Source organism: Pleurodeles waltl, chromosome 11 (assembly GCF_031143425.1).
Source record: "Pleurodeles waltl isolate 20211129_DDA chromosome 11, aPleWal1.hap1.20221129, whole genome shotgun sequence".
NCBI classification, from domain to species: domain Eukaryota; kingdom Metazoa; phylum Chordata; class Amphibia; order Caudata; family Salamandridae; genus Pleurodeles; species Pleurodeles waltl.
The window spans coordinates 498,501,195-498,523,049 of record NC_090450.1 but is presented as its reverse complement, the minus strand read 5'-3'; positions in this window follow the sequence as shown (position 1 = coordinate 498,523,049).

Here is a 21,855-nt window from a genome sequence, read left to right as displayed (position 1 = left end):
ACCAGAGATCTTCGTGAAAATACCCCTTCATAAATTGTGCTTCGGGCCAGGCAAATAAGTAGATCGGACTAGCCCAATGTTTTAAAACGTCCCTGCGCTCTTTACAATTTCTTGTTCCTAAGCAATTAAGATGGCCGTTTTAAACGTCGTACGTTTTTGGCAGATAAACGCTTCCTCCTTTACACACAGCGAGAACATGCCCAGTCCTTTAGAATGTCTACTATGTTATTTCCTAAAGAAAACTGGGCTTCATGACTATGTGCATGTAAGGTTAACAAAGCTTAGTAACATTGAGTCACCCAACTTTCGTGCAGGCATAGCTCCAACTGACTCCTTCTCAACAGTCTGGAGAATCCTTACAACCTGATGCTGTAATGTGGAACCTTGGCAAAGGAACTGGTTTATTGCATGCAACATGCGTTTCAAGAATACTAAGAATACTACATACCTGATACACGACACAAGGTCACATTCATTTTTCAGGCACAGATAGATTGAGTCGGGCACAGTACCACAGGATGTTGAGTTGAAGTGGGACTCAAACATGGTTTCCAGGCACAAAGTTGGCAGTCCGGTCAGTAGGCCGCATCCTCTTACTGCTGGCCCAGGGTTGAAGAAAGTCAGGCATCTATGGACCCTCCTGCTAACCTTCTCCCGAGGCCTGTGAGTCGCTGCCAGTTGTGCAGAGGGCCTTTGTTTCTGTAACATGAGGACAAATGTTCCTGTATGTAGATTTCCAAAAGAGATACAAGGCTGTCGCTCTTCTGGCTCCTTGCCTTCTCCTAGCTTCCTTGCTGACTTTTCTCAGGCGCCGCTCTGCTGCTCATGCGGTCGTGTTTGGGGTGGGGCCGATACCCTTACTGGTTGGAGGCTGAAGCAGCAGTACACATTCAAGTGCAGGGCATTGAATGATACATGCTTCACACCGCACACTTCTGGCTTCGTGTGGTGCTGGAATGCTTGCGTTTTTGTAATAGTGCATAGTTGCGAGGCTTCCCAGGCCCATGCGTAATGTGCTGCTCCACTCCCGGTTTTTTTCTTTACATTCTGGGAGTTGTAGCCCTGTTTTATAATGGGGAAAAAACCAAGACTACAAGTTTCAGAAGTCAAAGAAAAAAACTGGAATGGAGCGGCACATCGCACATGTACCTGGAAGACTTGGCAGGGCTGTAGTGAATTCTTAATATTTTCCTCGGATACAGTAAGTGAATTTATACCAGGTGGGTTAATCGAAAGATATTTCCATGGCCTGCACACGCCTGCTGTGGTGAGCAGACGAACGAGTTGTGAATAACATCTTTTCAATTCATATTCTCTACCTGTGGTGTGTGAAGTTTTTTTTGTAATGGCAGGTAGTATGGATCAGTCATCCCGTCTTTAATGTACATCAGCGCCCCACCCCCATCCTCTTTATTACATTTGGCTTTGGTCTAATGTATCTGCTTCCCCAGATGTGTCTCCCCTGGATTGTTGTAAAGAGAACATGAAGCTTTCCCTCAACGTTAAAGATATGATTTGAACAACTATTGCATATTCTATTTAGGTAGATTAAAAAGTATGTTATTCGAGAGTCTGGATGGATTTTCTGAAGAAGCAACAACCTTTTAAATAAAACCTCGACATTCAAATCGATTATTCATGTCATTTGTGTTTCATTTTGTCATCAGCATATTTTACACTATTTTGTCTATGTGTGACAAAGCTTAACATCTTTCTAAGCTGGCAAAATAACTCACTGAAGTGATAGGTAAGTGACATGCATGCTTACATCAGTGATTCATTCTTCTTGGATAGTTGTAATGAGTAGCACCAAGTTGACCAGTAACACCTTTTGTCTGAGTAAAGAGTGCTATTCTGAGTGTTTGTTTGTGGCAATGGTCATATATTATAGTGAGTGACATTAAGGGGTTGTGCAATGTTTCATTTAAATAAGATATGTGGGTAAATTGTTGCAATGCGTTGCCTCTCCAGGTTCTTCTTCCAATCCACATAGATAGAAATATATGAAGGTAATATCTATGTGGAACATGTCGAGAATTGTATTTTACTAATAGAGTTAATTCGTCTGTTTGGAATACAAATACAAAGCTGATGGCACTGAATCACCATATCAATGCATCAGTGCAGACTTTGACAGAAAACACAATATGATAGATTATATTAGTTTTAATATGCTGTTAAAAGAAGAAATAATCTTTGTTTCCGAGCTCGTGGTATAATCTTTTGTTTTTTCGTTTAATGCTTGATGCACTCACTAGAAATATAATGATACATACACATATACATTTTAAGAATTAGAACATCTACAGTTTTGATATAGTAAAATGGTTTAATATGCTCCATCAAGTGCTAACAGGACTGAGAGTTGACAGATCTGGTATGCCTGCCTTTGTTTTAGTTCCTACGTGTAAAACATAGTCTAAATAAACATTTGTTACCATTCTTTGGCTTCATTTTCACTATTTGCTGGCTACTCTTTGGCCAGAACTTGCAGGCTTCACTTGCAGGGACCAAGTACTAATTCCTTCGACTTGATTAGTGTCCTTCAGATGCTCATGCTGTAACTGAAGTTCTATGTTTATTTCTTCTTTACCTGTTGTGTGTTGTGCTTGTTATTTCAACTTCCCCTGTTTTAGTTCCAGTTGCTTTTTCTTCCACCCCCATTGTCCATGTTGCTTCTTTCCTCATACAATCCATTCTCATGCTATTTCTACCCTCCCACACCCTGTTGTCTGTGCTGCTTCTTCCCTCCCAGTCCCGTTGTCCACATTGCTCCCACCCCCCCATTGTCAGTATTTTGTTGAAATGAAGAATCTCCCACATTTCAATACTTGACAGTTCAGATAGATGTTGTAAAACTATTTATTAGAGTTCTTGATGCAGGAAAAACATCTCAGCCATCCGCCTCAGCTCAGGCACCAGTCCTTCCCTCTTTGAATACAAACATTCCCTTTGGAACAAACTTGTGCCTAGGTTCTAGAGGTGATGACATAGTATATTATACATTGTGTGTTGCACAACTCATATTACCACATACTGCTGCTTTCTTACCCCACTCCAGTTGTCTTTGCTGCTTCCTCCACACCCACTCCTTACCATGTTCCTTCTTCCCCTCTGCCCTGTCACAGCGTTTTTTTTATAATTTCAATTCGTACAATTGCATGTTACCTCCCCCACCCCCTATTGTTCATGTTGCCTGTTCCCTCTCACCCTCCTTCCTGTTTCCCAAGTCGCCCACCAAACATAAGGAAAAAAGTGCTTTGATGCTTTTAGCGTCATAGTCCTTTTCCCTAACTTTCAACCATGTGCTACACTGCTCTACAACGTGGCTAAAAGACATTGGCAAACCCAATAGCTCTCCCAAAGGCAAGGCCTATTACCTTTGCCAATGTTTGTTAGGACACGCTATAGATTATGCCCAGAAGTAGGGACAGAATTCATATTGGTTCCCCTTGTGGGGTGGCATTCCTTGTATTAATACATTTCTGACACATTGTAAAATTCATCTGGGTTTTTCTTTGAAACTACAACCAGTGGCCATCCTTATCAACTACAGTCAAAATTAACAATGGTCATTTGTAATAAATGTACTCTTCATAACTGTCTATCCTTCACCTACAGTTCACACAATGTGTAGAAGCAATATAAACAGCCACCGTATGGGTCTAACTTCAATGACATATCATTTCTTCTTTCTTACAATCAGGTAATGCCAAATGAAAAAGCCAAAAATTGAGGTTTACACTAAAATAGTTGTGGGCATAGTATACATTTTAAGTTGTTCCATTTTGTTTGCATCAAGCCAACGTATTAATTTGGGTCTTGTTAATATTCGATCACTGTTGGTACGTCCTGGTGACACCTAGGTGAGTGTATGCCTTCCGGGTCCAAGGTCTAGGGATTCTTCCTAGACCTTGGAAATAAAAATACTCTAATACATATCTCAGTGAGACAACATGCATGTTGCTATTGTAGCTTTTCAAGGATAGACACACTATACGTGTCAAATAACATTGCAGACTCACGTACACTGAGAACCAAGCAGACTCCTGTCTCACCTCTCCCCTATGGAACACGGCCCAAAAATATTCTAAGCAAGCAAATGTAGTGTACAGACTGGAGACTGCCCCCATTAGTATTGATGTTTGCTCCTTTTATGGAGGAACCTAGGTGCAAATTAAGGAGCCACACTAACTTTAATAGCACTACTTGTGTCACTAGAAGTATTGAATGGCAAATTAGGATGATGGTAATAAAAGGCTTTGTGATAGGGAAGACTGTTAGGGTATAGCAAATGCTTGAAACAGAAATCATGAGGTCAGAGTGCAAACAAAGGGAGGATGGGGTGGATATAGATAGTGTTTACATAGTTATGGGGATTGGCATGTAGCCAAGTATATTAGGCCCCCCGCTCTGTCTCCATTTTAGATTTCATATTTTAGTATGACATTTTTTCCTAGTGGTGACGTTTTACATATTATTTCATTAACATGGTAATGTACTGATAAGATACTGTATATACAGAGTAATACTAGTAAGCATTGCTGGCTTGTTGTATGTACACTTTGTTCCAGGTTCGGGACATAAGGCATGATGCTCTTGTGTTATGTTGTCCTCTGGAGACAGTTTAAAGGCTCCAGACAGACCATTGCATTAGCTCTGCACCTCTTGGCACAGTGCGACATGAAATGTGTTTTATTATATAAACACAAAAAACACAGATGAATGTATGGAAAGGTGAACAATGCAAACATTCACCCCAGGCACAAAGATTTGGTTTTAATCCATTGTTTTTTATGCCCACCATGCCACCCTAGTATAAACCCAACCATATGCAAATCAGTCTTGACCCTGCTCCCCATGGGAACATTCTAGCCCAAACTGCCAGACCAGGTCCTCCTGTCAAAGCCCAGCTCACCTGAGTTCTTGTTCAGTTCTGATGGAGGTTGAAGACAATCCGACCCCACCCTGAAACTGCTTGTTCCAGCACACTAGTTTTTAAAACAGTGCACTAAGAACAGAAGCTCAAGGGAAGGGGGGAAGTGGATAAAATAAAAAAGAGAGACAACACCATTCTTGCGTTTCCACTGTTGAAGTGCTGCACAAATCTGCGGCCCTTTCTGACTTCTTTAGAAACTGGTGCCTAATGAAACATAAACAAAGAACAGATAAGTGCAACCTATTCCTAAATGGGTTCCTGACTATCCCTTTATTTATTAGAAATTCTCTTCTAAAAGTACCTCTTGGATCCTGGTCTCTAGTTTCCAGGTTTGGAATGTGTTACTGCTCTGGGATGTGTTTTCTATTACTGTAAAGCTTCTAAAACATTAAACAAATACCGTTATCAGAATTACCAATATCAAACATTCATCATAATATAACTAAAGCCTAAATTCCCAATAGCAGACTCACTTTTCCCATATTTCCAGAATCTTTTATAAAACAAATACTGTACTTTTACATAAAAATACAGCATGTAATTTGTGCAAGTCCTTGATTTACTGTTTGCCTTGCTGTTAATGGTTTCCACTGTTCGATTCTTAAAAGTTCCATGAGAAAAAACAATCTTTGCTTCACAAAGTTCTGCAAAATATTCTTGTAACAAAGAGTTTGAATCACAATGTTCGTGGAAGGTATTTCGTTTCAAATTGTCTATACAGGAATCCAGAAATTGTTGTCAAAGTTCTTTCAGGTAATAAAAGGTTTTGCACTTACTTGTTGCTGGCAAGAGATACTGATCAGTCTAACCTTGTCTTCTTTCTCTTTTGCAGGTTACTCATAGGAGAGAGGCTGAAGCAAGGAGGAACCGGAAACCGGAAGAAGGAAGAGCCAGAAGCTGCGCCCATTGAAGTCAATGAAAGTCTGTAAAGAGCAGGAGTGCCAGCGCCGAGGGATCTGTTCTCAGGTAAGCTGGAGGTAGACGAGCACAAGCACTGGGTGAGGCTCGGGGATGCCTTTTATAGACAGGGCTGGGTGTGGTTTGAAGGGCTGGGTGTGGTCCTCACATGCTGCACATGTTCTTGGAAGGTGTGCAGAGCTGGGTGTGGTTTGAAGAGCTGGGTGTGGTCCTCACATGCTGCACATGTTCTTGAAAGGTGTGCAGAGTTTCAGTTATTATGCAAATGAGTTGGATTAACACATGGCCTAGGGAGGAGTATTTTAAAGAAGCCTTGGTAAAAGCAAGGCCCAATGTGTAAACAAAACAGCACATTAAACAACATACACAGAAGCCTAGGGGGGGGAAGGTGAGATAACAAGAAAGGCTTTCAATAGTAAGTTTAAAAGGGAGCTATTACAGAACCCACTAGTGCAGTGAGAGGGGACATGCTCTTTGCTGTGTACAAACCCTAACAGTTGCCCCCCTCAAAGGCCCTCCTACAGGACGGGGTTTTCCTGGATTTTTTAAATAAAACCTTCTAATCAGCTGTGGGGCATGTACATATGATGCTGGTTCCCATGAATTCTCAGATTCATCATATCCTTTCCATTCTACTAAATAAAACAGACGTCCACTAATTCTTTTTGAGTCTTTTATGCTTTTCACTTCATATTCCAGATTTCCCTTAATTGGTATGGGTGGAGGTGGTGGTTCAGGTCGGGTTTTTGAGTTGTACGGCTTAAGCAAGGACACATGGAATGTAGTATGTACTGGATATTCTTTTGGTAAATCTAATTTTACTGTTACCGGGTTTACTATGGCAGTTATACTAAAGGGTCCAATGAAACGTGGTTGCAGCTTTCGGGATCCCTCTATGTTTAGGTTCTTTGTGGAGAGCCATACCTTGTCACCAGTTTTATACATTGGGGCCTCAGACCTGTGTTTGTCTGCTTGTCTTTTCATGCTTTCCTTGTACTTTAATAAATGTTTCCTGGCTTTGTCTTGTATGTCACCTAACCTCGTTAGTCTATCCGTTACTGTAGGCAACAGGGAATCTTCTAACAAAATGGGTATAGCTCTTGGATGATACCCCTGCAAGAAATAGAATGGTGAGCAAAGTAGAGCGGAATGCTCAGTATTATTATAAACAAACTCTGCTACAGGGAGAGCTTCCAACCATTCACTAGAATAATCAGCCAATAAACAACGTAGCGTTTGAAGTAAGGTTTGGTTCAGTCGTTCAGTCTGTCCATCTGTCTCTGGGTGGAAAGCAGTGGATAAGGCCACATCTATTTTCAGTTTTTCACATAATTTTTTCCAAAATCTGGAGTTGAACTGGCTCCCTCGGTCTGACACCACTTTGCTTGGCAAACCATGTAAATGCACAATTTCCCTTATAAAAATATCGGCAAATTCTGCTGCCGTGGGTAATTTCCGTAATGGTACAAAATGTGCCATTTTAGATAAAGAATCCACTATAACCAACACTGTTGTGAAGGATTTTACAGGTGGTAAACCTACAATAAAGTCTACGCTCACAGTGTGCCAAGGTTGTTTGGGTGTTGGCATTGGTATTAACAAGCCGTCAGGAGCCTTATGAGAAGATTTATGTCTTGCACAAATTGGACAGGTAGTGACAAATTGCTTAATGTCCTTTCTTATAGTGTCCCACCAAAAGTGTTTTTGCACATTTTCCAGGGTTTTTACCCAACCAGGATGACCTGCCAACGGTGAGGCGTGATGCCAAATTATCACCTGTGTTTGTAATTCAGAGGTGGGCACTAACAGCATGTTGTCGTGATACAATAAACCTCATTGTATTGTGTTATGGGAATCCTTTAACCAATCCTGAGGTGCTATTTGCATGTGTGCATTATATAGATCTGTGATGAAATCCTTTTGTTGTACTGGTGCCAACAACTTTTGGGGATGAATAATGGGTTCTCCTATTTTATCTTGTTTCATGTCTGAGGTATGTCCGTATCTAGATAACACATCAGATTGAATTTGTTGTGCACCTGGTCTATAGGTTATAACAAAGTCAAATGTGCTAAAAAAATTTAACCAGCGCATCTGACGTGGTGTTAGTGCTTTAAGTGATCCAAAAAACTGTAGGTTCTTATGGTCAGAAAAGATTGTAACTGGGTACTTGGCTCCCATTAAATGGTGCCTCCATTCTGAAAAGGCTACTTTGATAGCTAGTAGTTCCCTTTCAGCCACTGTGTAATTTTGTTCAGCTGGCAATAACTTTTTGGAATAGAAGGCTATAGGATGTAACTGGCCATCTACTGCATCTCGTTGAGAGAGAACTCCTCCTAAAGCTACTTGTGAAGCATCCGCTTCAACAAAAAAGGGCAAGTCAGGATCAGGATGTTTCAGAATTGGGGCTGAAGTGAACTTTTGTTTTAGGAGTTGAAAGGCGTGTGCCGCCTCATCAGTCCAAAGAAATCATTGCCCTTTCCGCAACAAGGTAGTTATTGGGGCCGCAATGTCTGCAAAATGTGCAATAAACCTCCTATAAAAATTGGCGAAACCCAGAAATTTCTGAATATCTTTTACAGAGGATGGTTCTGGCCAATCAGCAATAGCACTGATTTTCTTTACATCCATAGTTATTCCTTGAGGTGACAGGCAGTATCCTAAAAAGTCCACCTTGTTGACATTAAAAGTACACTTTTCTAACTTAGCAAAAAGATGATTTTCTTTTAACTTTGATAATACTGCACGAACATGTTGGGTATGTTCTTCTGAGTTCTTAGAGTAAATGAGGATGTCATCTATGTATACTATGACACAAACGTCCAGGAATTCGTGTAGGACCTCATTTATAAAGAACTGAAAGGCCGCAGGGGCATTACATAACCCAAAGGGCATTACTGTGTACTCAAATAAACCAAACTTTGTCTTGAAAGCTGTCTTCCACTCATCCCCCTCTTTTACTCGGACCAGGTGGTAAGCTCCCCGCAGATCTAGTTTAGTGTATACAGTAGAATGTCTTAATTGATCCAACAACACAGGTATTAGAGGAAGAGGATATTTATTCTTTATTGTAGCCTTATTTAGTCCTCTATAATCGATACACGCGCGCAGGGATTTATCCGGCTTCGGGATAAAAAAAAGTGGAGATGACACCGGAGATGTGGAATGACGGATGAACCCAGACTGTAGTAGGTCATCTAGGTAGGTTCTTAAGTATTTGGTTTCTTCGTCAGTCAAAGCATATACTCTGTTATTAGGTAAAGGGGCCCCTGGGATAAGATCTATACGGCAGTCATAAGACCGATGTGGGGGCAGCACACTAGCCTTTACTGGATCAAAGACGTCTTTAAAGTCAGAATATTCAGGAGGGAGACTTGATTCATCTTGTGTAACACTAGCACAGTGTAATACTGTGCTCTGTTCTGTACCTGCTTCTTGATAGCAATTGGTTCTACAGAAAGAGGAATCCAAAGTAACAGTTCTATTCACCCAATCAATTTTTGGGTTATGAGTTGTTAACCAGGGTACCCCGAGAATCAAACCAAAATTAGGAGTATCTATCAGATCAAAGCTAATCACCTCTGTGTGCCCGTTCTGACAGACCATAACAAGTGGACTTGTTTGTTTTGTGATTAATCCAGAGGTCAATTCTGACCCATCCACTGCACATACTGCTTCTGGACAAGGCTTTAGGCACATAGGAAGTCCTAAGATTTCAGCTAACTTATTATCTACAAAATTTCCTGTCGCGCCTGAGTCCAGTAGGACAGGGAGAGAATGCCTCACTTGGGTAGTAACAATTAAAACGACCTGAATTATGAAATGTCTAGGTATGTGCGGTACCCTGAAGGCTGCAGCATTAGAGGTTTGATTAAGATGTTTTCTCGAACAAGTAACCTCTCCCCTTGTCGAGCTTAATCGTTTCCCGATTCAGTTGAGGAGGTGGAGGAAACAGCACCCTTTCGTGGAGTTTTAGGCTTTACTGGACATTCTCTGGCAAAGTGACCTGCCCTGCAACAATATAAACATAATTGAAATTTTCTCCTTCTTTCTTTTTCCTCTGATGTGAGTGGACCTCTGAGTGTCCCTATTTGCATAGGCTCTGGTTCAGGGAGTTGATTATCTGTGTCTTTCTTCTCGTGTCTAATAAAAGTTAACCGTGATTCCAGTTTGTATTTATCTCCCTTTCTTTCTCCTAGTCTATGTTCTAATTTCACAACTAAATCTAAAAAGTCCGAATAGTCTTTTGGCAAATCAACGATATGAGCCAGCGCGTCTTTTAACTCGTCTCTCAAACCTTTATAAAAAAGGGAGACACGCTTTTCTTCTGGCCACTGTGTCTCGGTGAGTAAACGATTAAAACTAGTGAGATAGGTCAATAAATCCTTGTTACCTTGTTTAAGATTTAAAAGCTCATTATCACTTGCCTGCATGAAAGTGTGTTTTGCAAAAAGGCTGGTCATGGTACGTTTAAATTGATTCCAATTATGGAGGATGGGATCATCTCTATCCACGAAAGGAATTGACCAATTGGCTACTGTGCCACCCAAATAAGACAAGACGAATGCCACTTTCGTATCATCAGTAGGGAACTGTTGTGGCTTACAAATGAAGTGTAATTGACATTGATTGATAAAAACATGGAATTTGTTACTATCTCCATGAAAACGTTCAGGTGCTGCTAAGGGCACAACATTAGGAACATTAACAGTAACCTCAACTGGGGAAGGCAAAGTTGTATGTTTTGATGGCGCCCCTGTCTCTGAAGAGGTTTTAAACAAAGGCGTAGAAGCTGTGTTCCACTGAGATCCCCTAAATTTATACCTGCTTAAATCCTGTTTTAAAGAGGTATTCTCCATCTTTAATCTCTCTATTTCCTCTTGCATATGTTGCAAGATGCCAGACACTGATTCATTATGAGCCAAGTCCTCATTTAGGGCCTGCGCCATATCCGTGACGTCAATGCCCTCTATTTCTTCCCCGGTATTCATCGTCCACCAGAACTGAAATTTTTTAAGGCTTGTGCTTCTGTCAAAGCCCAGCTCACCTGAGTTCTTGTTCAGTTCTGATGGAGGTTGAAGACAATCCGACCCCACCCTGAAACTGCTTGTTCCAGCACACTTGTTTTTAAAACAGTGCACTAAGAACAGAAGCTCAAGGCAAGGGGGGAAGTGGATAAAATAAAAAAGAGAGACAACACCGTTCTTGCGTTTCCACTGTTGAAGTGCTGCACAAATCTGCGGCCCTTTCTGACTTCTGTAGAAACTGGTGCCTAATGAAACATAAACAAAGAACAGATAAGTGCAACCTATTCCTAAATGGGTTCCTGACTATCCCTTTATTTATTAGAAATTCTCTTCTAAAAGTACCTCTTGGATCCTGGTCTCTAGTTTCCAGGTTTGGAATGTGTTACTGCTCTGGGATGTGTTTTCTATTACTGTAAAGCTTCTAAAACATTAAACAAATACCGTTATCAGAATTACCAATATCAAACATTCATCATAATATAACTAAAGCCTAAATTCCCAATAGCAGACTCACTTTTCCCATATTTCCAGAATCTTTTATAAAACAAATACTGTACTTTTACATAAAAATACAGCATGTAATTTGTGCAAGTCCTTGATTTACTGTTTGCCTTGCTGTTAATGGTTTCCACTGTTCGATTCTTAAAAGTTCCATGAGAAAAAACAATCTTTGCTTCACAAAGTTCTGCAAAATATTCTTGTAACAAAGAGTTTGATTCACAATGTTCGTGGAAGGTATTTCGTTTCAAATTGTCTATACAGGAATCCAGAAATTGTTGTCAAAGTTCTTTCAGGTAATAAAAGGTTTTGCACTTACTTGTTGCTGGCAAGAGATACTGATCAGTCTAACCTTGTCTTCTTTCTCTTTTGCAGGTTACTCATAGGAGAGAGGCTGAAGCAAGGAGGAACCGGAAACCGGAAGAAGGAAGAGCCAGAAGCTGCGCCCATTGAAGTCAATGAAAGTCTGTAAAGAGCAGGAGTGCCAGCGCCGAGGGATCTGTTCTCAGGTAAGCGGGAGGTAGACGAGCACAAGCACTGGGTGAGGCTCGGGGATGCCTTTTATAGACAGGGCTGGGTGTGGTTTGAAGGGCTGGGTGTGGTCCTCACATGCTGCACATGTTCTTGGAAGGTGTGCAGAGTTTCAGTTATTATGCAAATGAGTTGGATTAACACATGGCCTAGGGAGGAGTATTTTAAAGAAGCCTTGGTAAAAGCAAGGCCCAATGTGTAAACAAAACAGCACATTAAACAACATACACAGAAGCCTAGGGGGGGGGAAGGTGAGATAACAAGAAAGGCTTTCAATAGTAAGTTTAAAAGGGAGCTATTACAGAACCCACTAGTGCAGTGAGAGGGGACATGCTCTTTGCTGTGTACAAACCCTAACACCTCCCTACACCGGAAGCTACCATCCTGGGACTGGTTTCAGTATATCACCCCTCATTAGCTAGGCTAGCTTGAATACAGTAGCACAGTGAGCATGAGACCCACGTCTGGGCATACCCTTTCCACTTAGGGTGGCACTGACTAAAACTGAACTGCTCATAGCAATAAAAAATTGAATTAGTAGGAAAGATCCTCAAGGGATGGTTTACCAGCAGACATTTGCAATACTGTGAAGGCCACCCTAAAAAGTTATTGGAGTTTGAAGGAGAGGTGACTGGATTAAGACACTTACAGGAGACTATGAGAGAGGCCTGAGTAGTTATGATGCCCAAACTAGGTGGATAGCCATGTACTTCATGGGGTATAGACCACTGTTAATGATGAACTTGGATAATAAAATATTTGGTAAAGTACTAGCTAACAGACAGAAAGGTCTAGTGCCAGCTGTGAGCCCCAAGATCAATGTGATTTTTCACCTACAGAAACACTGGACAGAATCTGTCAAGGCTGGCACCCGTTGAGAAAGAAAGCAAGCAGCATGCAGATAATGACGACTTACTAATCTCTTTGTAGACAGAGAAAGCCTTTATTACTGTACATAGATATCATCTGTTCGCAGTGCTTGAGATCATGAACATCAGCACACAATTCTTGAAGCGGTCCAAACTACTGTATCACACCCCTTTGCCAAGAGTTAATACCAATTCATTGGTTTCAGATAGGTGAAAATGAGTAGAGGAATGGGACATGGGTTACCATTGTCCCCTTTGCTGTTTGCAATGGTGATAGAACCCTTACCATTATGGTGGATGGAAAACTGAAGAATTGGAGTATTACAATAGGTGAGGCAGAACACATATAGCCCATGTACTGTGATGACCTGCGTGTCTACCTAATTAACCCCAAAAAATCGATAGGGATGTTGATGGAAGAAATTGAGAAATTAGGACACACACCTGAATTAGGAATGAACTACAGAAGTTGCTGCTGTAGCTTTTGAACAGAGCAACTGATGACCAGAACACAGTCAGAATGAAGATCCCAATAAATTGACATAGGGAACCATTCAGATATATGTGGGTGCACATAACAACACACCAAATGCTTGCCCAGAATATTGAGAAAGTGATAGCTTTGACAGATACAATGAAAATCACTTAGCTGGCACTACTACTGTTGCTGCAACAAGCATAGCACGGATGAAAATGATTGTCCAAAAGTCTCTACAACTTCAAGAGAGAGAGACACAACCAAAGACATTTTTGACAAGCCATGTAAAATGATGTGCCACCTGCCACAGGGGAAGGAAAAATGTATGGTAATTCTGTAAATGTTGATAAATGTTAGGGGGAGGAAAGATTGCAGCTCTCTGATATGGACAGAGATTACCTTGAGTCACAGCTTCAGTATGTGGTTGCTACAGTATGTGCTGTAAATGACAGACCAGGCAATACCTTATTGAAAGGCATGCTTGATAGACTGCCACTCCAAAGCCTGTTGTTCAGGGAGGAAAGAAAATGTAACCCTTTATTGTGAGATTAAAGTGTAGTCATAATATTACAACAAAAATCAAATCACCTTAACGATATACCCCAGAGGCACTTATATGGGACCATCAACCATGGGATAGGGCAAAGAGGAACATGACTTTACCATGTGGAAAAAAAGCATCTGTTTGTCAATGCCACTACTCTTGTATACCAAAGAGCAAAAGCGTAGTTTGGCACCTGAGACTGATACAGTTTTTGCACTATGGCAAACTTAAAATAATCTAACAGAGGCTGGCCACAGTTCCTATTGGAATCTAGAGCATCCAAGATATGGCAGCTTAGAAAATGAGGCAAATGTAGGCAAGAAGCTAATCACTCACCTGTAGTAGTAATGGGGGAAGATGCACCCAAAGCCCAACAAATTACACAAAAATGTGGGACAGGGATTACAAAACAATAATTACTGATGCTGAATAGTGGAAAGTATGTATAGTGATAATACAAGTGGTAAACAATGTCACGTTCATTGTAACACAATTCTACTCACTTCATAGAATATACATAATCTTCAGGGCCTTATTCACCAAGGTAAACTTAAATGTTTATGTGAGTTTACAGTTTTTCAGTATTCACTAAACTGCACTTTAATCATACATTTATGAGTGCAGTGACTCTGCCTCACAACGTAGAACTCTGCACATAAAAAGATAGGCCTTCCCTATTTTTTTTGTGTGGAGTTCCCTGCCCGAACTGCAGAGTTTGCGCACTTGTAAACTTACAAATAAAACACAGTTTTATGAATACTGAAAAAGCGTAAACTTTCACAAACATGTATGTTTACTTTTGTGTATCATGCCCAGCAGTTTCTAGGACTATACTCATAGAAGCCAGGGGGAGATTATTATCAATTAATTAATTTATCTGTACCCTAATATATATAATGTATCTCAAATCTTGTATACGATCTCTTCTGAAAAACCTTCTAGGGTCAAAATGTGCAGAGTTCATTAACTGAATAGTAACGCTTCGTAGATTATGATCAGACAGAGTCTTGGGACAAGTATTAATCTCAGTATTCTTCAGTCTTAGAAGAAATTCAAAATAAATTAAATCAAGAATAATGCTGATATGAATGTGAGAAATAAAGGTACCCAGGATTATTATTTCTGTGAACCGTCGCAAACGTGACGGATATCCCATATGCTGTATTGCGAATCCATTAAAGCCTATGGAAATTGTAATACAGCGAATGGGATATCCATCAGATTTGTGATTTCATAACCCATCTGCCAAACTCTAAATCAGGCCCTATGTATTCATAGATCCAGTAGTTATATCAGCTTCAATGTGCATACATGGCCCAATAAGGTTGTGCAAAATACTAGACATGGCAATAATGCAAGTTGTGACTATGCTGTTGTAAACATTTTCCATATGATGTGACACTGCACATTCCTGAAAAAAGCATGTGACAGATTCCTATCAGCCACCGGGAATGTGCTAGCATGTACTTCTAAGTCATTACTCATTAACACATTTAAAACAAAAAGTGAACTGAAAAAGAGAGCAGTGCAGCTTATAATGGTTCTAGCAAGATGATGGATAGCTAATACATGGATGAATACAGAATTTTAGGAGGCTTTCATAAGTGATCTGTCCCTGAACAGATAAAGCTTACATGTTAGAGATGATGAAAAACTGTCACAAAGACCTAAAGAAATGGAAAACATCCTCAAGACAAGTAGGCCCTGAAGATTGTGTATGAAAATGGTGGTTTGGCCGAAGCCAAACCTTCACTACGCCGCCAGTACTGCCTGGGTGGTTGGACCGCCAGGCCGGCAGCAGTCGTCAGACCGCCGGTGGTATTACGAATCAGCAAACCTCCAGGCTTTCCGAGGCGGTCACCTCACCACAAGAACCCTGATGGTGATGCAGCGGTGACAGGAATCCCAATTCCTTTCACTGGCACACACACTCCCACTCGTCCACATACCTGCAAACACCCCCTCACCCATCCACACACTTGCAGACATCCCCCACCCATCAATGCACTCGCAGGTACCCCCACCCATCCACACACTTGCAGACAGCTGCCCACCCATCCACACACTTGAAGACACACCCCCCCAACAGCACGCATACATCAAGCCACCCCCACTCACTTGCACACAGACACACACTCCCACTCATCAACACACTCCCTTACATACACCCCCACTCGCTCGCACGCACCCAATAAAACACCTCTACTCGCATGCATCTCAATACACACACCTACTCACTCTCACCTGACACCACTCCTCCCTTCGGCGTCCATTCACACACACAGACCCTCCATGCATACATACATACACACACACAAACCCCCCATCCACCCTCCGCATACAAACACACACATGCACACACAAAGACAGACAACCCCATCCCCCTCCACATACAAACACACACACGCACACCACACGCGCACACAACACCACCCCCTTCCCTTTCAAACGGTCCACCTACCTGTCTCAGCGAGATGGTCGTCCGGGAGGGGATGGGTCTCAGCGTTTTCCACTGCCAGCACCACACCGCCGAGCAAAACACAAATAATGGACGGAATGCGGAACCAATCATTCACCCCCAGTCACAGATCTGGGTTTAATCCATCGTTCTAACAGTTCTGCCCGAACTGCCAGGCCAGGTTTCACCCTTCATCAGCCAGGCTAGCTTGAATCCAGTGGCATAGTGAGCCCGGGACCCACGTCTGGGCATACCCGGCGCACTTATGGCAGCAAAAGCAAAGCAAAACACAAATGATGGGTGGAATGCAGAACCAATCAAACATTCACCCCCAGTCACAGATCTGGGTTTAATCCATTGTTCTGTTGCTGACCATGCCACCCCAGTTTAGACCCAGCCATATGCAAATCAGTCTTGACCCTGTTCCTCATGGGAACAGTTCAGCCCATACTGCCAGGCCAGGTTCTCCCTGGACCAGAAACAAGCATCCTGGGACCAGTTTCAGGGTTTCACCCTTCATCAGCCACACTAGCTTGAATCCAGTGGCATAGTGAGCCCAGGACCCACGTCTTTGCATACCCGGCGCACTTATGGCAGCAAAAGCAAAGCAAAACACAAATGAGGGATGGAATGCGGAACCAATCAAACATTCACCCCCAGTCACAGATCTGGGTTTAATCCACCGTTCTTTTGCTCACCATGCCACCCCAGTTTAGACCCACCCATATGCAAAGCAATCTTGACCCTGTTCCTCATGGGAACAGTTCAGCCCAAACTGCCAGGCCAGGTCCTCCCTGGATGGGAAACAAGCATAGTGGGACCGGTTTCAGGGTTTCACCCTTCATCAGCCAGGCTAGCTTGAATTCAGTGGCATAGTGAGCCAGGGACCCACGCCTGGGCATGCCCCGTGCACTTATGGCGGCAAAAGCAAAGCAAAACACAAATGAGGGACGGAATGCGGAACCAATCAAACATTCACCCCAGTCACAGATCTGGGTTTAATCCATCGTTCTTTTGCTCACTATGCCACCCCAGTTTAGACCTAGCCATATGCAAATCAGTCTTGACCCTGTTCCTCATGGGAACAGTTCAGCCCGAACTGCCAGGCCAAGTGGGAAGGGTATGCCCAGATGTGGGTCCATTGCTTGCCATGCCACCAGATTCAAGCTAGCCTGGCTGATGAAGGGTGAAACCCTGAAACCGGTCCCATGATGCTTGTTTCTGGTCCAGGGAGGACTTGGCCTGGCAGTTCGGGCTGAACTGTTCCCATGGGGAGCAGAGTCAAGACTGATGGGGTCTGAGTTGGAATGGCATGGCAAGAAAAAAAAAACTGATGGATTAAAACCAGATCTGTGACTGGGGGGGAATGTTTGATTTGTTCTGCATTCCGTCCATCTTCCGTTGTTTTTGCATTTGTTGCCCCAAGTGGGAAGGGTATGCCCAGACGTGGGTCCCGTGCTTGCCGTGCCACCTGACTCAAGCTAGCCTGGTTGATGAAGGGTGATACCCTGAAACCGGACCCAGGATGCTAGTTTCTGGTCCAGGGAAGACCTGGCCTGGCAGTTTGGGCTGGACTGTTCCCATGGGGAGCAGGGTCAAGACTGATTTGCATATGGCTGGGGCCGAGCTGGAATGGCATGGCAAGCAAAAAAACTGATGGATTGGAGCAATTTAATATTCTAAATCCCAATCCGCCTAACATTGAATAAAGTGCATGATCTGAGGGGGGTTAGATAATTATTCTAACTCCAGCCAAATAAATATTGGGGAATATGTTTAAAAAGTGTAGTGGTTCTTATACAAACCTAGCTCTAAACATATGTAATGTTTTTTTATTATTTAAAATGTATGGTTCAAATACAGTACTCCATTCAAAAGAAGGTAGTACCCCTAAACACACTTTTAATGAGTATAATTAAACCCCAAAAGTACAAATCTGCATTATTTCATGATAAGAAAGCATAAAAATGTAAATACACTTTAACAAATAAAGACAAACTGAATAGTGCCCCAAAATGATCCAGAAAGGATTTATTCAAAGAAATATTTTCCATGAAAGTCAATATTTGTAATTGACCTCCAAAATTAAATTACTAAAGTTAATATATAACATTAAAACAATATACTTAGCCAGTCTTTAAATAAACAACAAAATCTATTTGTAAAATATGTTGTATTGATATTCACCAAAATACTTGAACCTCAAAAATGATTACATTTTAACAGTTAAACATTATATTTATTAAAATACATGAATACGATAATGAAACATTATGATTCATTGTTCAACTCACTTAACCCCCAAAAGAATTCATAACCTTTAAAGTAAATATTAAAAAAATAAAAATGATAACACTTTATTATCAAAAAGCTCAGTAATCCAATTAAATCACAATAACAATATTTGTCATACAACTAATATTAAAGCACAACCCAACCAAGCTTCTGATAAACATCATGTCTCATAATAATTAAAATAATTGAATACATACAGCCCCAAATACATGACACATAAGTCTAAAAAAAAATAACTATTAACCCCTTCCCCGCCACGGACGTAATGGTTACGTCCATGGCAGCGCCCGTGTGGCGCCATGGACGTAACCATTACGTCCTGGGACTGGCAGTCGGGGGAAGCGCTAGCGCTTCTCCCGAGGGCCGCCCCCCAACACCCCCAGGCCAGGGCTGAAAGGGGAATCCCTTCCCCTTTCACGACCACCCCCCCCCACCCCCCCCCCATGACGTCAGCGCGCGATCGCGCGCTGATTTCAGGGAAAGGGGGAAAGACGCGCTGGAAGCCATTTGCTTCCAGCGCGTCTAAGGGAGAAGGTGAGTTTTTCACCTTCGTGCGGGGTGGGGGTGCTCTCAGAGAGGCATCGAGGGAAAGGAAAGGGTTTTCCTTTCCCTCGATGTCTCTTTGAGCATTCCTGCTGCCCGATCGCGATGCGATCGGGCAGCAGGAATGCCCACTAGACACCAGGGATTTCAGTATGTGTGTGTGTGTGTGTGAATATTAGTGTAGGGGAGCGACCCCTTGGGCAAGGGTCGCTCCCCTTTGGGGGCACATGTATTTTACGTCGTTTCTGCCCCCCCTGGGGGCAGATTGGCCCTATTTTTAGGCCGATCTGCCCCCAAGGGGGGCAGAAAGCCACTAGACACCAGGGATTTTATTGTTGCTTTGTATTTTTTGTGTTGGGGGGCGGCCCCTTGGGCAAGGGTCGCTCCCCTTTGGGGGCACATGTATTTTACGTCGTTTCTGCCCCCCCTGGGGGCAGATTGGCCCTATTTTTAGGCCGATCTGCCCCCAAGGGGGGCAGAAAGCCACTAGACACCAGGGATTTTATTGTTGATGTGTATTTTTTGTGTTGGGGGCGGCCCCTTGGGCAAGGGTCGCCCCCAGGGGCCCTCATGTATTTTTGGGCAGTTCTGCCCCCCTTGGGGGCAGAGAGGCCTATTTTTTTTAGGCCTTTCTGCCCCCAAGGGGGGCAGAATCCCAATAGCGCCAGAAATAGTATGTATGTATGTGTGCTTTGTGTTGGGGGGTGGCCCCTTGGGCAAGGGTCGCTCCCCCCAGGGGTGCAATGTATTTATTGTCGTTTCTGCCCCCCTTGGGGGCAGATTGGCCCTATTTTTAGGCCGATCTGCCCCCAAGGGGGGCAGAAAGCCACTAGACACCAGGGATTTTATTGTTGATTTTTATTTTTTGTGTTGGGGGGTGGCCCCTTGGGCAAGGGTCGCCCCCATGGGCCCACATGTATTTTTGGGCAGTTCTGCCCCCCTTGGGGGCAGAGAGGCCTATTTTTTTTAGGCCTTTCTGCCCCCAAGGGGGGCAGAATCCCAATAGCGCCAGAAAGATATGTTTGTATGTGTGCTTTGTGTTGGGGGGTGGCCCCTTGGGCAAGGGTCGCTCCCCCCGGGGGCGCAATGTATTTATCGTCGTTTCTGCCCCCCTTGGGGGCAGATTGGCCCTATTTTTATGCCGATCTGCCCCCAAGGGGGGCAGAAAGCCACTAGACACCAGGGATTTTATTGTTGGTTTTTATTTTTTGTGTTGGGGGGCGGCCCCTTGGGCAAGGGTCGCCCCCAGGGGCCCACATGTATTTTTGGGCAGTTCTGCCCCCCTAGGGGGCAGATATGCCTATTTTTTAGGCCTTTCTGTCCCCAAGGGGGGCAGAATCCCCATAGCGCCAGGGATACTATGTGTGTGTGCTTTGTGTGGGGGTGTGGCCCCTTGGGCAAGGGTCGCCCCCCCCCAAAGGGTGCAATGTAATCTGGGCGATTTCTGCCCCCTTCCCTTGGGGGTAGATTGGCCTATTTTTTTTTAGGCCCATCTTCCCCCAAGCAGAGAAGACTAGACACAGGGGAAAATGAAAAAATGGTTAGTGGCGGAGTGTTTGTCAACTGACGAAGTATTTGCTTTTATGATAATAACAGTTTTTCTCCTTTTTGTTTTAGTTCAAAGCTTTTGCTGACTTTGCTGTGGCTTGTTGCAGTTTTGGCAGTAGTTGTCCTGCGGTTTGCGTAGTTGCATGTTTTAGGTAAGTAAATAAATTTACTCCAAGTGAGTATTGTTGCAATGCATGAATGACATGTTTGTAGGTGGTGTACTGAATGCAGGATTGTGTGTGAAATTGTCCTTAGAGTTATGCACAATGATTATTGTGTTGTCTTATGTCTAATTTGCTTTTTTTTTTCTCTTTTTAGTGGGATATCGTTGGTGATTGCTGTGGCTGTGCAGAGTAGTTGCTGGTGAGTCAAGCTTTTTCAGGCAAGTGAGCAGTATAGTTTTTGAGTTTATAATTCTTAGTGATAAACCTATACTTTGTTACTTATCTTACACAGTGCTGGTTGTTGGTGGTGTATTTGTCCAGTTAATTTTAGTAGGAAGGATCATGGCCAGCCGTAGGATGACCGCTCAGCAGGTTGTTAGTGTGCTTTTTGAGTCATCTTCTGACCATGAATATGAGACTGACTCTGCATCTGAGGCAGAGGAGGAAGTGCAGGATTCTGGAAGTGAATTTTCTGTCAGAGATGAATCATCTGATGATGAAGCCACTCTCAGTGCTGATGAAGGGCCTGTTTTAGAGGAGGACAGTGATGTGCCAATGGTGCAGGAGCCAGCGGCTGAAAGGCTTCCCATTGGAAGACCTGACGCATGGGTTGCACCAAACATGGAGCAGCCACAGTTGCCTGCGTTTACTGGTTTTCCAGGGTGTCGAGTTAATACGGAAAACTTTTTGCCCGTCAACTTTTTTGAGTTGTTTATGGACGATATATTTTTGGAAGAGATTGTTGAGCAGACTAATTTGTAGGCAGAGCAGTTTTTGAGGGACAACGCTGCCAGACTTAGGCCACACTCTAGAGCTAGCCGGTGGATTCCCACAAATCTGGAAGAGTTGAAAAAGTTCTTGGGTTTAACTTTTTTGATGGGGCTGATAAGGAAGCCGTCGCTGTCTTCATATTGGTCTACTAGTCCCTTGATGGCAACTGCTATATTTCCTGCCATCATGAGTCGTAACCGGTATGAGCTTCTTCTTCGGATGTTGCATTTTGTAGATAATGCTTTAGCCTTGCCACGAGATCATCCTGATTC